This window comes from Acinonyx jubatus, chromosome C2 (genome assembly GCF_027475565.1).
Source record: "Acinonyx jubatus isolate Ajub_Pintada_27869175 chromosome C2, VMU_Ajub_asm_v1.0, whole genome shotgun sequence".
Taxonomy (NCBI): Eukaryota; Metazoa; Chordata; class Mammalia; order Carnivora; family Felidae; genus Acinonyx; species Acinonyx jubatus.
This window is the reverse complement of record NC_069384.1, coordinates 9,875,001-9,890,860: the sequence shown is the minus strand read 5'-3', so window position 1 is coordinate 9,890,860 and position 15,860 is coordinate 9,875,001. Positions and strand designations below refer to the sequence as shown.

The following is a 15,860-nucleotide window of genomic DNA, read 5'->3' as shown; positions in this document are numbered from 1 at the left end:
GTCAGAACTGACACCAAGCATCTTAACACACAGTGTCTAATCTGAAAAACCGGCCTCCCAGGTGGGGCACTACCTCCGCTTTCAGACAGGGATGGTGTGAGTCTGACCAAGGGCGAGCAGACTGCCTCAGGCCCAGCTTGGTCTACGTGAGTGAAAGGGCCTCAGTTTTGTTTCCTTCTTGAGGGCAATATTAGAGGTAATCTTACCAATGCCATCTGACTTTCATGATGGAGCTGAGGGCACTCTTCCTTTGGTACACCAAAAAAAACCCAAAACTGTTCCTGGGAAATGACATGTGATGGCAAAATGAAGTCAAACTTAATCAGAATTTGAAATCCCAAGGGTTTGTATTTATTTAAATAGGATCTGAGAGACCCTTAGAGTGAATGTCTCATTCATTAAGCGGGTCTTAATTGAGCAACTACTGAGCTCCAGGAAGGATGCCGAAATCTAGGAACCCAACAGTGACCCCAAAGACCTATAATCTAATGGAGGGGGGTAGAGAGAGGAAAATGGGATCCCTATGCTGGGCAAGAAGTGCTGTACTTGGGGGGCACAAGGGGCACACAAGCAGGGAAGCAGGTTGAGGTGTGGAGGCAAGGTTGAAGAATAATCAGATTTGTATTCCTGAGAGATCACTCTGGCTGTCGCATGAAAGACCCATGCCAGAGGCCAGTAGGTAGAGGCTACAGTTACCACAACCTAAGATGAGGGTCTCCTAAGCCTGAGAAGTAGAGCAGAGTGAAGACATCCCCAACTTAGCCACTTCCTTCCAATTTCTAATAGCAAATGAATGAGTTCATCACTAATCTCATGCCTAAGGACCAGCAGAGCATTATTACAGCCTGGGCTAGGTATGCGGGAAGATGTACATCTGCGAGGAAACTATAAGGGATGTTCTTGCTAAATCCTTTTCTCCCCCCAAAGAATGTCCTGGAAAATAATGTAGAAACAATGCAGTGGACTTTAGAATTGGCTAATTGTGTGGTGAAGTCACAAATGAATCCTGCCTTGTTGGGAAACCTTGAAAAGTTTTCCGATTCTCTGTTTTTACATGTGTAAAATGAGGCAACACCATCTACAGCAAAGGGTTTCGAGGACCACAAATAATATGTACGTATTCATTTCCCATGGCTGCTTACAAAATTACTACACATTTAGTGGCTTAAAGCAACATGAATTTATTATCTTCTAGTTCTGAAGGGTAGATGTCTGCCATGGTGCTGTCAGCTAAAACCAAGGGTTTGGTAGGGCTGTGCTGCTTTCTGAGGGTGCTAGAGGAGACTGTGTCTCTTTGATTTTTCCATCTTCTGGAAACTTCTTTGGCTCATGACCCCTTTCTCCATCTTCAAAGCCAGTAATGATGGGTCCAGTGCTTCTCCCATTGCATCACCCTGGCCTCCACTCTGTCTCTTTCTTCCACTTTTAAGGCTGCTTCTGATCCCATTGAACCCACAAAGATAATCTCTCTGTCATGGTCAGTTGATTAATTCCAACTGCCCACTTTATCCCCCTTTGCCATGTAAGGTGATATACACACAGGTTCTGGGGATTAGGATGTGGACGTCTTTGGGGAGCCATTATTCTGCCCACCACAGTACGTAAGGCACCTGCTTAGTTCTCACCGGTACTTTTGATCATAAAGCTTTTTTCCTTTAACTGAAAACAGAAGCAGCTTCATTTTTTAAAAATTGATGTTAATGCTAATACAGCAAATGAATTTACCTCTTTGTATTGAATACCTTCACTAATTCTGGGGATCAGAAGAGAAACTTCTCTGACACCCCCGTTTCAGAGATGGGCACCTGGGGCCCAGGGGTTCACATGGCATTTAGCGACAAAGCCAAAATTGGAATCTGGTGTCTTGCTTCCAGTGAAGCGGTCTCTCCATCATAGTCTACCTTCCTGAAGGACCTTGTTAGTGCCACCAGAAGTGATGACTCTCCCTCAGTTTTGCAGAGTGCACTCACCTGATGCAAAATCTGACCTGGCTGACCAAAACATGTGGTTTCAGGCAAAATCAATGGAAAAGACAGATATATAAATATAGATAGATAGATAGATAGATAGAGATCTTTTTTATTTCCAGGATTGAAAAAGAATGTGATCAGCAGTGTATTAAAAAAAATTCGGAAAAGTATACAAAAGTGCTTCAGATTTCTCCCCTGCATCATCAAAGTTTTGAAACCACACACATCAAATTTTGAAGGGAAAAGATGTTAGCCAAGAATCCTATGCCCCCGCAAAACTGTCACTTATACATGAGGTAACTTAAAGATGTTTCCAGAAAGCACACAACCATCTCTGAATGTATTTGTCAAGGATATGCTTCACTTTACTGAGAGAAAAACACTGTATCATAATATAATAAAACTCATCAAAAATAATAACACCACTTTAAAGTCACAGATAACACCAACAAAAACTGGGAAGTGGCTTTGAATATCACATGGGAACAAAAGACTATTTATGTCCTGATTTTACATAGAAGCTAATGAGTAAATAGTATTTGATTTTTTATGTTGATAGTTTCATAAATATTGATATGAGCATTTTTTAACACCTTAAGGTAAATCATTAGTAGAATTTAAAACAAAATCACTAGAGAAAAAAGCAAAGAAAACATAGGCCATTAAAAAAAAAGTTGCCAGAGGAAAAGACAGGAAGAATCTGTACATAAGCATGAAACAAGACAATGGGAACACGCATGATTACATCAGTAATAATCTACCCTTCTCACCAAAACTACCACAGTAAAAGATACCCTCCCTCAAATAGTGAAATAATGAAATTACACCAAATAGCATTTAAAAGTTATGACATTTAAAAGCAATTGACAACAAAAGAGAGAGGGAAGCAAACCACCAGTCTCTTTTTTTAATTGTTTTTAATGTTTATTTATTTTTGAGAGAGGAAGAGAGACAAAGCATGAGTGGGGAAGGGGCAGAGAGAGAGGGACACACAGAATCCAAAGCAGGCTCCAGGCTCTGTGCTGACAGCAGAGAGCCTGACTGAGCCCAACGTGGGGATCAAACTCACCAACCACGAGATCATGACCTGAGCCGAAGTCGGACGCTTAACCAACTGAGCCACCCAGGTGCCCCCACAAAACTCTTAACTATAGAGAACAAACTGAGGGTTGGTGGACGGGGGATGGGCTAAATGGGTGGTGGGCATTAAGGAGGGCACTTGTGATGAGCACTGGGTGTTGTATGTAGGTGATAACTCACTAAATTCTAATCCTGAAACCAATATTGCACTGTATTTTAACTAACTGGAATTTAAATAAGAATCTGAAAACAAAACAAAAGCAAAAGAAATCATACTAAATGATTAGGCAAAGATACAATAGCTAAAGGCAAGAAGAAATAAAATTAATACAGTGAAAGAAAACAGGAGTTGGCATATTGTTTTCAGGCAGAGGAAAAATAAAAGAAAAAGCCATTTCCTGGAATGAAGAGTTGTATTGTTTTAATAGTAAATAAAATCTAGACAGAAAATATAAAAGCCATAAATCTTTCCACACCATATAATATTCTTCAAAGTATAGTAATCATGAACTATTAGAGGCACACAGAGAAGTGAACCAAAGCACTAGGGTGGTAAGAGACTTAACCACACCTTCCCTGACCCTTGTAGTTGAAATGTGCAAATAGATGTGCCCTGTCGGGGGGCAGGAGAGAGAGTGTCCAAGAAACAATAAGATTGATTTACTGGGTGTGCAGAAAATGTGTCCAAAGGAGAACAGGAAGATATATTTCTACCAAGTTTACCAAGAATATTTGCAAATAGTAATTGTAAATTATATGATATATATGTTCATAAACTCAAAAAGTGGCAAAAAAAATAGGCCCAAATTCTCAGACCACGAATGACTGTGCAAAGTGATCACAGTGGCAGTCGAACACACCATTAAAGACTGTTTAGAAAATAACAAGAGCGAAAATGTAATCTGTCAAGACATCTGGAATGCTCACAAGGACTCATCCAAGCAAATCTATAACCAGTAAGCCTTCTGTTAGGACACACACAAAAAATAACACTTACTAAACTCAGTGTCAAACTAAAGAATGCAAAAACAAGAACACACACACACACACACACACACACACACACACACACAAACTTGAGTAAAACAAATGGAGATACAAAATAACAGCAGAAATTAATGAATTTGAAAAGAGCTAAATAATATAATAAATGCATCTAAGGTCTGGTTCTGCATAGAAAAAAATTACTGATCAGTTAGCAGGTCTAATCTAATAAAAAGAGAAAAATATAAGTATATAAAATTGGGAATAAGAAAGAAACATGACCAAAGATGTAAGTAAAAATTGTATAAAATCCTATTCTGATAAATGAGAGAACTACATAAATTTGTATGATTTTTAAAGAAAATATAGGAGCGCCTGGGTGGCTCAGTCGGTTAAGCATCCGACTTCAGCTCAGGTCATGATCTCACAGTCCGTGGGTTCAAGCCCTGCATCGGGCTCTGTGCTGATAATGCATAGCCTGGAGACTGCTTCAGATTCTCTCTCTCTCTCTCTCTGCCCCTCCCCTTCTCAAGCTGTTTCTCTCTCTCTCTCTCTCTCTCTCTCTCTCTCTCTGTCTCAAAAAGTAAATAAACATTTAAAAATTTTTAAATTATTAAAAAAAATAAAAATAAAATATAAAAGATGTAGACAAATTGAAAGAAGAAATAACTAGGGAATTTTTTTTTTAGTTTTTTTTTTAAATTGAGGTATAATTAACATACAACACTGTATTAGTTTCAGGTATACAACACCCTGATTTAACACTTGTATGGAGGGGTTTGTAATTGTTTAAAATTTCCTGCCAAGAAACATGGAAGCCTTTTCATTTTTTAATGCCAATCCTTACAGAGAAACAAGACCGCAGACCAATCTGCCTAAGATTACACGCAAAAAATTCTAAATAAAATATTGGCAATGCCATTTGTAAATGTATTCCAAAAACAGTACCCTGGAACCAAGAAGAATTTGCTCTAAGAACGGAAGAACAATGTGCCATGGAAATCCCAAAGCAACTTGCTGCATTGTTCGGAAGAGAAGGGTCACATGGGGCTATGAACACATTAGAAGCCAAAATATATTTAATAATCTTCAGGATTTAATACCGACGGTCTCAAAGTCTTGCAACAAACTATGAGTAGACATCGATGTTTCTAAAGATGAAGACCCCTATCTCCCACTTTCAGCAACCCCAGCTTCAACGTTGAGACGCTCGTGATATCCACATTGATGTCAAAGAAGACATGACCCCTTCTGTAGCCACTGTTTCCTAACACCATGCTGAAGGTCCCAGCAATGCAAACATTTTTGAAAAAGACAAGTGACAATCTATATATATCACAAAGAAAGAGACAAGCAATTAGAAATAGCCAAGAAGGAACAAAACTTAACTCAGGGATATGCAAGACCCGAATAAAGGATGAGGTAAACCATTTCATCCAGGATAAAAGCATAAAAAGGAAAATTCTCCCCCAAATAATTATTAGGTATAATGAATATCTTTAATTCTAGTAAAATCTTTGAAAACATGGCAGTGAAAAGCTAAAGTACACCTCGAAGAATTAAGTACTTACTAATTTACCATCTGTTTTGAATAAGAGACATACATGGTGATTTTTTAAACTATATACATTCCATGACTAGATAGTATAACTGTATGTAAAAGCATATACGTTATAATCTGGTAAAAGAAAATGACAGAAATGCAAGCCTTCTGAAAGTATAAGAGTATTAGGTATAGAAACTATGGGAAAGCCACAGAGAGATTCCAAGGCAGGCATTAAACGTCGTGTAGAAAAATATTACACCACTAGGTTATGTTCACGTAGTTAGAATGATCCCAAACTGTAAATGGATATATATACTATATATATATAAATATCTGTGCCGCCCCAGAACCTGTTTTTAGTTTTGATTTCTTGGGGGAAAAAAAAGCTGAGAGGTAATATCAGACAAAAGTGTATCACGGAAATAGAAGGGTTTTCTCTAAATGTTTCTTTTTTTCAGTTGTCTATTATTTTTTTTCTTTGTACTTTTCTGTATTTCCCATTTTCTAGAAAGAATGAATTATAAAATCAAAAGGACATGTATTCATAACACTAGTATCTTGCATAATGTTTGGTAGCAATAATTCTCATTCTTTTTTAATCACAGAAATCTCTGAAAATCTTATACAACTTCAGAACTCTCTCCCCCAAAAAAACTTCATTATATGCAAATAAGCGCCAAATTTTGCATAAAGTTAAAGGTCTTTATAGACCCATTGAAGTCCATTCAAGGACCCTGGGCAAAGAGCAAATTATTCAAACCTCAAAGCAATTTCTTATGTATTCTCTCAACAGATCCTCACTGAAAGTTTATAATAGAAGAGCTGTTACATTTGTCATATTAAAGATGAGGAAATTGAGCGTCTAAAGATTAAGAACACATAGCCAGCAGGGACAGAAGTGGCCAGGCATGTAGCATTTTGTTCCAGCAAGCGTGGCTTATTAAATGCACAACAGGATGTCAAATAAACAAAACCAGAGTGGGGCGCCTGGGTAGCTCAATTGGTTAAGCCTCTGACTTCCGCTCACGTCCTGATCTCACAGTTTGTGAGTTCAAGCCCCATGTCGGGCTCTGTGCTGACAGCTCAGAGCTTGGAACCTGCTTCCAATTGTGTGTCTCCCTCTCTCTCTGTCCCTCCCCTGCTTGCTTTCTGTCTCTCAAAAATAAATGTTAAAAAAATTAAAAAACAAACGAACAAACAAACAAAAAAACAAAACCAGAGCTTGAGTCCTGACTCACCCCTGAAAATTTGGAAAACTTTCACCACCGTGCCTTGGTTTCCTCATCAATAGAGCAGAGATAATAATACTTGTTCTGCATATCCCCCAGAGTTGTTAGGGAGAAGAAATGTAGAGGGAAGCACTTGCACACATCATTTATCTTTATTATTATGAATACATAAATGTTTCTATTATGAATCTATTAAAACTCAGGCCAGTGCTAGGGTAAGTGCTGATGGGATCTGGGTGGGAGGGGTAAAAAAGGCAAAGCATCTCACTAAGAGGCAATTAAAATGCGCTGTTCTTGTTCAAAAAGTATGTCTTCACGAGTAATTAGCAATCTATTGTGCATTGAACAATGGTTTGTTAGCTGAGTTCTCTTACATCAGTTGTGTGTGGCTATCCTGTAAACAGAAGCAACATAATCCAGAGCTCCCTGCTTTAAAAAAAAAAACGTTTGCTTTTCTAGGTGTCTAGGTTATTGCTCTGACTTAATTTTAGTGATGAAAATTTCATGTTAATTCCAAAATCTTACCACAGGCCCTCAGCCCAGACCTCCTGGAGGGGAAAGAACAATTAAGACACAGAAAGAGGTCAGGAAGCTGCCACACCCCAACTGACTCTCACTTGTCTTGACACTCCTGACCTTGTGCCCTACACCCGAAGTCCTCCATGCATGTGACTGGGTTGAAGCGTGTGAATGAGATGCTGTCTGCGAGACTTCACCTCGACAAGACTTTGTTTCCTCGTCAGAAATCTGGATGTCGGGAAGTCTGTTTTAATGTGTAAAATCCCTGAACACCACACTGGACCGTGAAAATACACAGAATCACTCTTTTTTGAGTTTGAAACTTTCCCGAGCCAGTTCTTTCTGACATCTTTATCACAGATATTCTGTGACGTCACCTAATGTACTAACAGTCTGTCCCTGAAACTGACTTTAAACCCATTGTTGACACTCCTATTTGGTTTTCACTGCTGATTTTTTTTTTTTTTTACCTATCTAGTTACCCCTTGTTCACTATTCACCAGGGGATGGACCGTCTGGATTGATTATTTTATTTCTTATGTACCCAACAGAAGTGTAGTTAAAGCTCAAAACTTTACGTGATCACTCTTTCATCCTTAGTCATAACCCTCCTACAAATGCTCCAGAGTGATGGTTTTAGAGCCCGTAAGTGTGAGATCACTCTAGGCTGTTCTTCTAACTTCTAAGTGGGGTCAGTCCTCAGGGAGGAATAGAATTTCACTGCATTTTCCCATTTCATTTGTATAATGAAATCATTGTTTGGCCTTCATTCTGTACTCTTGCCCTTTTTGGTCTTAAGGTAGGTGAGTCAGTAGCCCCCTCCAATTTTTCTCCAGGAAAACTACGACTTGGAAATAGACTCTCGCCATATATCAAGACTTGATTTTTTTCCCTAAAAAATTATATCAAATAAATCCCCCTCCCGCAGAATCATGCAAGGCACTTGCTCATGTGTATTTATGTACACATAGAAGTGAACTGACGTGCAACTCCATCATGTGCGAACTGGACAAATTTGAACAACCACCTGAAAATGAATCAATTATCACTACTGGTTGGGTCATATTATTCTATTACAGTGGTGTGATCACATTCAATCCCAAAGAGCAGTGTGCAACAGAATTTCAGCCTTCAGTGGAATCACCTTGGGCACCTGTTTAAAGAGCGACCAGCAAAATGCAGTCACAAACTACTAAGACAGACCCTGGAGATGAGGCTCAGAATTATGCGTTCTTGGAAAACCTCGATGGGACTCCTGGGTGGCTCAGCATCGGACTCTTATTTTGGCTCAGGTCATGATCTCAAGGTTCGTGAGTTTGAGCCCCACATTGGGCTCTGTGCTGACAGCATGGAGTCTGCTTGGGATTCTCAATGTCTCTTCCTGTCCCTTTGCCCCTTCCCTGTGCACTGTCTCTCTCTCTCAAAAGAAATAAATAGACTTAAAACATTGAAGAAAAAAAGAAAACTTTGAGAAAGCATTGTCTGGCTCCTGATTTTCACCTCTATTTTGGACCTTGTCTGGGGAAGCTAACATTGATTCCGGAGAGTCCCTAAAAAGAACAAGGTCCCACCTAGACCTCCTTAAGCTAGGGGTGGATCGCAGCTCTGGACACGCTCTAGCTTCATATCCCAGCCTCAGAAATTGCATCTTAAAGGACCAGGCCAATTGGAGTTTTCTCTGTGATGGATCAAAACGGAGATTTTAAGGCAGCTCTATTTAGAATGGACTTTGTGCCCTCATCTCTGCCCCCTACAAAAAACTAGGGAAGTTCCCCTTACTCAATCACTATCACATTGTGTTTTGCTAAGAGGGGTTTGCCAACATCATCTCCCACGACATTTAAGGAGATTCTCCAGTTTGAGCTACCACTGACCAGCACAGAAATGATGGCCTGGTGTTGTAAAAAGTTTGGCTGTGAAGACTAAAGAGTGCCCACATAGAGTCTACAAGTATTTTCTGGATCCCCATGCTCCCCAGTTGCTCTCTTCCATCTACCAACTCTTTGGAAGGAGGACATAGCATATAAAGAAGGCAATGATTTTTTTTTTCTGAGTTTAGCGAGAATGATGATACTCCACTAAGGCAGGAACAAAGTGGGAGACTGCTCATTCTTCAGTCTGTCACCAGTCATCAAACCAATCATTCTTCTTTCTTTATTCTCCCCTTTTTTAAATTCTATAATAAGAAGTAATTTAAACAGCCATATGCAGTTGTGCTTGCTGGAATCTACTGAGTATATGCTGTGATTCATAATAATTACCTCACTCAGCATAAGATTTTTATGAGGACGGTGACATTTATCTTACCCATCACTTCTTTTTTTCACCAGTGACTTGCCATAGGACCTTGGGTGAGTAACCTCGACTATCTGCGGTCACTAACTCCTATCCATCCTTGTGTAAGGAGAAAAATGAGTTACAGCCAGTGAAGACTTTGGGATCATAGGAGGAATCGTAATTTTGCTTACGTAACAAAGAGTCTCCAATAAAAGTGTTAGCCATTGTGTCTTAAAATAAACTTGGAAAACTACTTAAAGCCTATAGAGGAGTAAGCAGATGTGTCCATTCCTAAGCAGTGAAACAAATTGAGGTACAAAAAAAAAGGAATTTGTTTCTGCATTAGAACTTATTTCAGTATCCACGGAATACTCTCCTCTTTCTCAATATAAATCAATAGAATCTCTTGTATGGTGAATAAAAGTTAGAAGAGCCATGAGGAATCACATAAATATTGGTGTTATTCTCTAGGAAATACACACACACACACATTCACATAAATATTGGTGTTATTCTCTAGGAAATACACACACACACACACACACACACTCCTACACACACCTACACACACACGTACAAATTTGGTGCTGTAATGGCTCAGCCAATGTTTCTGAGTCATCCACAAAAAAAATAACTGATTTTAGTGCAAGCACGTTCTTAAGAAAATGAAGTCATATAGCCAGCTATTTTCAAGCAGCACTTGGAACTGAGTATAACATTTTTCTTTAGCTCTTAGATGTCCTAGTTCAATGGAAAATTTTAAAGATTCTACAGATTGTTCTTTCCCATTTCATGACGGGTACCCGGTCATTGAAAAATGTTTGTCAGCCTTTTCTTACCAATTCACTCAAAGGTCTAAATGTTGTTTGGATGGGAAAATGTTCTCTTGTGATGTAGAAGGTAGGATGCTGGGTGTTTGAAACATCCATTGGCAAATATAAATTGGTGACCAGGCAAGGGCTCACTGAGAGAGTAGCCTTCACAAGTGGTTGTTTCTGAAGTAAACAGAGGTAAAGTTTTGGATCAGTTAGTTGATTTGTAACCTAAATTCCCACAATGTTAAATGGAGGGAAAAGCGAAGGAGAATCATAGAATAAGTGTAGAATGCTCACTTAATATAAATGGTACCATGATAAACAAGAAGTCCAACCAACAAGCAGAAAAATGCAAGTAGTATCATGTTAAATGGAAAAACCAACATATAAATCAATGGAACAAAGGATAGATGTCAGAAATAAATCAACATATTTACGGAAATTGAATTTTGAGCAAAAATGATCATTCAAATTAGTGGGAAAATAATGTATTACCCAACAAATAGTGTTGGGGCAACTAAGTAACTCCCTGAAAAAGAGTATTCCTCCCTTATAGAGGCCAGAATGAACAAAAATTAAATCATAAAAGCACTAGGCGAAAGCACAGAAAAATATTATAGGCTCAAAATGGAAAGCCATTCCAACTATGATATAAAACCCCAAAAACAACACAAATTAGTCAATCCAGCTCTGTAAAAGCATGTTTTGATTTGTTCCTCTCCCCAAATAAACATAACAAACAAAATCAAAATACAAAGAACAGATAGGAAAATACTTACAACTCTTAATGTAAAGGACTAATTAATATATAAAAAGTTTTTTTTTAAATCAATACTAAAAACTTCATTATAAATGGTTAGATGCTAGCAAAAATCTATGGAAAATAAAATAGAATGGCTTTTAATCATGTACAAAGTTTCTCAACTATACTCATACTAAGAAAGAGACAAGTGAAGACTTCAAGAAAATACTGTATTTCACCTATCAGGTTAGCAAAGATAAAAAAGTTGATGACACACTATGTTGTGGGAAAACGAACACCGTCATCCATTCGCGGTTGGAGTGTAAGTTGGTAAACTTCTATGGAAGTCAATCAAAATACAGGACGCACATACTGTTTGACCCAGCGATTCCATCCCCGTGCATTTCTCGTGCAGAGAGAATTTAAAGTTCCTGTACTCCAAAGTCAAGAAAGAAAAACAGTGACTCTTCTGTGGCCATAGTCCCAAGGCACAAACAAGTCACCATGTCAACCTTTCTCAGAGCCATCCCAATGGATCAGTGACAATCCGCTTCACTTGTGGCACTTCCTGAAGCCAGCCATAAGCAACAGACACACAAAACTGCCAAGGTTCCGCAGCTAAGGGTCACCTAATCCCTCAGAACTACCTCTCCAGAAAGTCTGTCAGTCCCAGGAGTCAGTGCTTCCCCACCCTATACCAGATCAGCTTGTGCTTTGTTTGGCTAGAACGTGCACTACGCACGCTCTCTCCCCCTGTGTAACAAGCGATAAAGTCAGCTTTTGACTCAACAAATCGCTGCTTAATATAGAAACAGACGATAGACACTGAAAATAGTTTAAGAAGTCCAGTAAATTAGAAACCCAGAAACACCAGATGTCTCCTTGAAAGGGAAATAGTTGTCATGGGGCAAGGGACAGAGGAAGAGATACATACATTTCACTGAATAGCTTTTTAGTGCTTTTTAAGTTTGGCATGTATTACACTATTAAAGGATAAGCTCTTTAAAGTCCGAATTTCAAACTGGATGTGTAATATGACAAGAAAGCATACGAAATTGATAGCAAACAGTGACAACTGTGGTTATTTCTAAATAATTGGCGGATAGTGTTTTAAGTATCTTTTGCTCTAAATATTCCATAATTTTGTGACATAACTTGTAATTCTAAATTGCAACTCTTTATAAATGTCCTTCTAGGGATCACCCAAAAATACAACAAATGCCATTATTGCATTGTAAGTTGGCAAAGAACAACAACAACAACAAAATGGGAGTGACATAAATAGAGCCTTACTTATGGGGAGAAACAACCAGGGGAAAAAACGAAAACAGAAACTAGAGAAGTCCAAGTATATCGCAGGAGCAAAACGGACAGAGTGAGATCGTATGATATCAAGTCTTCAAAGAAAAGTGTAAAGGCTCAGCGGAGACTTGGAGCTCCAGATCCAACACGCCCTGATATATGATAACCAAGAAGCACAGTACAAAGCTTAACATATACGCATTAGTCATCTATTTCTTTTTAAAGTAAACTTGACCAAGAGAAGACAAACACTCCGATTAATTTTCAATGGGTACTATTCTTCCCTTGATACGCTACAAATACTGAGAAGGACCCAGAACATAGACTTCCAGAAGACACGGTCTGCCTGCAGAACCATCATTACTCATCAGAAATAATGTCTGCCCACCTCAGACCTGGTGAGCCCATCAAGAACTTTAAAAGAAACATCTTAATTTCCTTACCACACTGGACAATGTGATCTTGGGATCCAGAAGGCAGGTTTTGCTTGTTTCTTTCACCAGATGACTCTGTAAAGGGGGCAGGGGGGTGGTGAAACAAATACTTTTTTAAAATGTTGCTTAAAGTCTTTCCTTACCTGTTGGCTAGGGGATAAAGGAGTATATTAAAATGTCCCAACTATCAAATGGAGAACTATTTTCATCAATCATTTAATATTGGCATATTACTCAGACTGGGCTGATTGATAATTTAGGCTGGTTGCAGATAACCATTAATGCTAAAGAAACTCATACATACATTTTATTATTCTATTCCTTAATACAATTTTACCTAGTCCCCCTATGCCATTTTCATTTCTGGCCTTGAAATATTTCACTTGGGTTACCTTGGGTATGGGAAAACCTACAAGTTTTCTTTCACGGTTGTTCATTTTAATTGATATCTTTGCCCATAAACCTTGACAAGCAAGACATTTGAAAGATCTGATAATTGAACTGATCCAAAAAAAAAAAAAAATTAAACCCTCCCACGAAAAAAGAATTGTCACTTTTAAAATGAGAAAAAAGGGCGAATTTTCCAACTTACTCATATTTCTTTCCATGTTACACAAAAAAATCACTGAAAGGATCACTTCTCTCCGGACTCATTCATTCAGTTTTAGAATAATATCAGTCTCGTCTCACTTACGGTTTTTAGAGTTTTCTCCAAATGCCTTCATCAGGCAATCTGGCAATATCTATTACAATTAAAAACGTGTATACCCCAATGCCATTTCTGGGAATCTGTAAAAGCACAATGGTCCTCATTGCAGCACTGCTTTTAGGAGCCAAGAACTGGGAACCGAGTTCTTATCCATAGATAGAAGAATGGTGGCGCAGGGCTACGGGACAGGGTGACGTCCGGAGACATGTTTTGGTTGTCAACACCGGGGAAAGGATGCTACAAGCCGCTCAACATCCTGTAGGGCAACAGACAGCCACACAACAAAGGAGTACCCTCCTGTATGTGAAGATTATATCAATTCATATTGGAATTATGTAAGTATGGAAAGCATAGGGAAACTTGCATGCTAGGTTGTCAGGGCAGCACATTTCAACAGAGCTGGGAGCAGGGAGGAGTGGGAGATGGTAATGGAGGAGATGGGGTGTGGCTTCAGATGCCCTTGGCAAGACCAGCATCCCAATGGTATCGATTTTCTTTATTTTTTTAAGTTTATTTATTGAGAGAGAGAGAGAAAGAGTGCACGTGGGAGAGGGGCAGAGAGAGGGAGAGGGAGAATCCCAAGCAGGCTCCGAGCTGTCAGCGCGGAGCCCAGGGCGGGGCTCGATCCCAGGAAACTGAGATCATGACCTGAGCCTAAATCAAGAGTCGGATCCTCAACCCACTGAGCCACCCAAGCGTCCCTAGCATCTGTTTTCTGATGCTTATATGAAAGGAAGAAAAAGTGCCACCTTCAAACCATCTCTGCCATGTTGATTAGTGTTCCTTAGACACAGTTAAATAGAGGCATAACTTCAAAACCTCACTGAGACCACGCTCTTCACAGATGACAGAAAAATAAACCCAGCTGCAAAGAAAATCCCAACTTAAAGGGCATCGAGACTAGGGAAATGATAAATTTCATCAGCATGGCCTCTGACAAATTACTGTGCCATATCACTTGGATTCCCATGAATAATCTTGTCAGTCCCAATTAATTTGAATTAACCGCACCCTCTTCATATCAATAGCTTGGTATTTTTATTACACGACGGGGAATTCAATTTAAAATAGAGCAGGATCACCAAAAATATGACAAGTGACTCATTCACTTTGTATCGACGTGAGTTTGGTTGTTTTTGCCATTCTTTCCCTGTGGTTAGCATTTCAACTTCTATCCTGCTGGCAAATACCCATCAAAAGGGGTATTCTGTACAATGCCACAGGTGAACCACGCTGACTCAAGGCCTTTTTGGATTAAGAAACTGTAATTCTTGGGTTGTCTGGGTGGCTCAGTTGGCTAAGCGTCCAACTTTAGCTCAGGTCACGATCTCACGGTTCGTGAGGTCGAGCCCCGCATCGAACTCTGTGCTGACAGCTCAGAGCCTGGAGCCTGCTTCAGATTCTGTGTCTTCCTCTCTCTGCCCTTCTCTCTGCTCGCTCTCTGTCTCCCTCTTTCTCTCTCTCTCAAAAATAAACACTAAAAAACAAACAAACCAGGAACTCTTGTTATCTGTCCTAAACTCTTAATCTTTAGGTCTTCTATGCAGACTTCTGCAACGGCATAAAGCAATGGTACACTCTGAGTAAGCCCCTGTCCCATGAAAGCCCCTCTGCTGTCTATGTATGGCCCCCTGTGTTACTGCCTGAATGGAAGGTTCCAGAGCACACCGTGAAGTCAATGCTGCTACAGTAGATGCAGCAAAAACTTGAGAAAACTACCCCTCTGCCACATGTCACATGCCTGGTTACTGTGCACACAGAGAGCACCAGGAAGGTGAGGAGACCACATGGGGAAGGGAATGGACTCCTCCTACAAGAGTTCCCCTCATCTTTGTTCCAAGACCCTCAGTAAATGACTGAAACTTCAGATAGTACCTAACCATACATATATACTATGGTTTTTTCCATACATACATACCTGTGATAAAGTTTAATTTATAAATTAGGCACAAAAGGGGCGCCTGAGTGGCTCTGTCAGTTGACCATCCTACTTGGACTCAGGTCATGATCTCATGGTTTGTGGGTTCGAGCCCCGTGTCAGGCTCCATGCTGACAGCTCAGGCCTGGAGCCTGTTTCGGATTCTGCATCTCCCTCACTCTCTGCCCCTTCCCTACTCTCTCTCTCTCTCTCAAAAATAAATAAACATTAAAAAATTAGGCAGAGAAAAGATTAATCACAATCACTGATAATAAAATAGGACAATTACAACAGTATTCTGCAATGAAAATTATGTGAATGTGGTCTCTCTCTCT

At 39.5% G+C, this 15,860-nt stretch overlaps 1 protein-coding gene across 1 annotated transcript in view; it reads right to left on the bottom strand.

Moving 5' to 3' along the window:
* Positions 1-12,739: 12,739 nt before the first annotated feature.
* The window catches only part of LOC128315116 (uncharacterized), a 325,032-nt gene continuing 321,911 nt past the window's right edge, over positions 12,740-15,860 (bottom strand). The window contains exon 3 of the transcript XR_008297549.1: positions 12,740-12,973. The gene's annotated coding sequence lies outside the window, so the exon portion shown is untranslated. The remainder of the gene's footprint in view (positions 12,974-15,860) is intronic.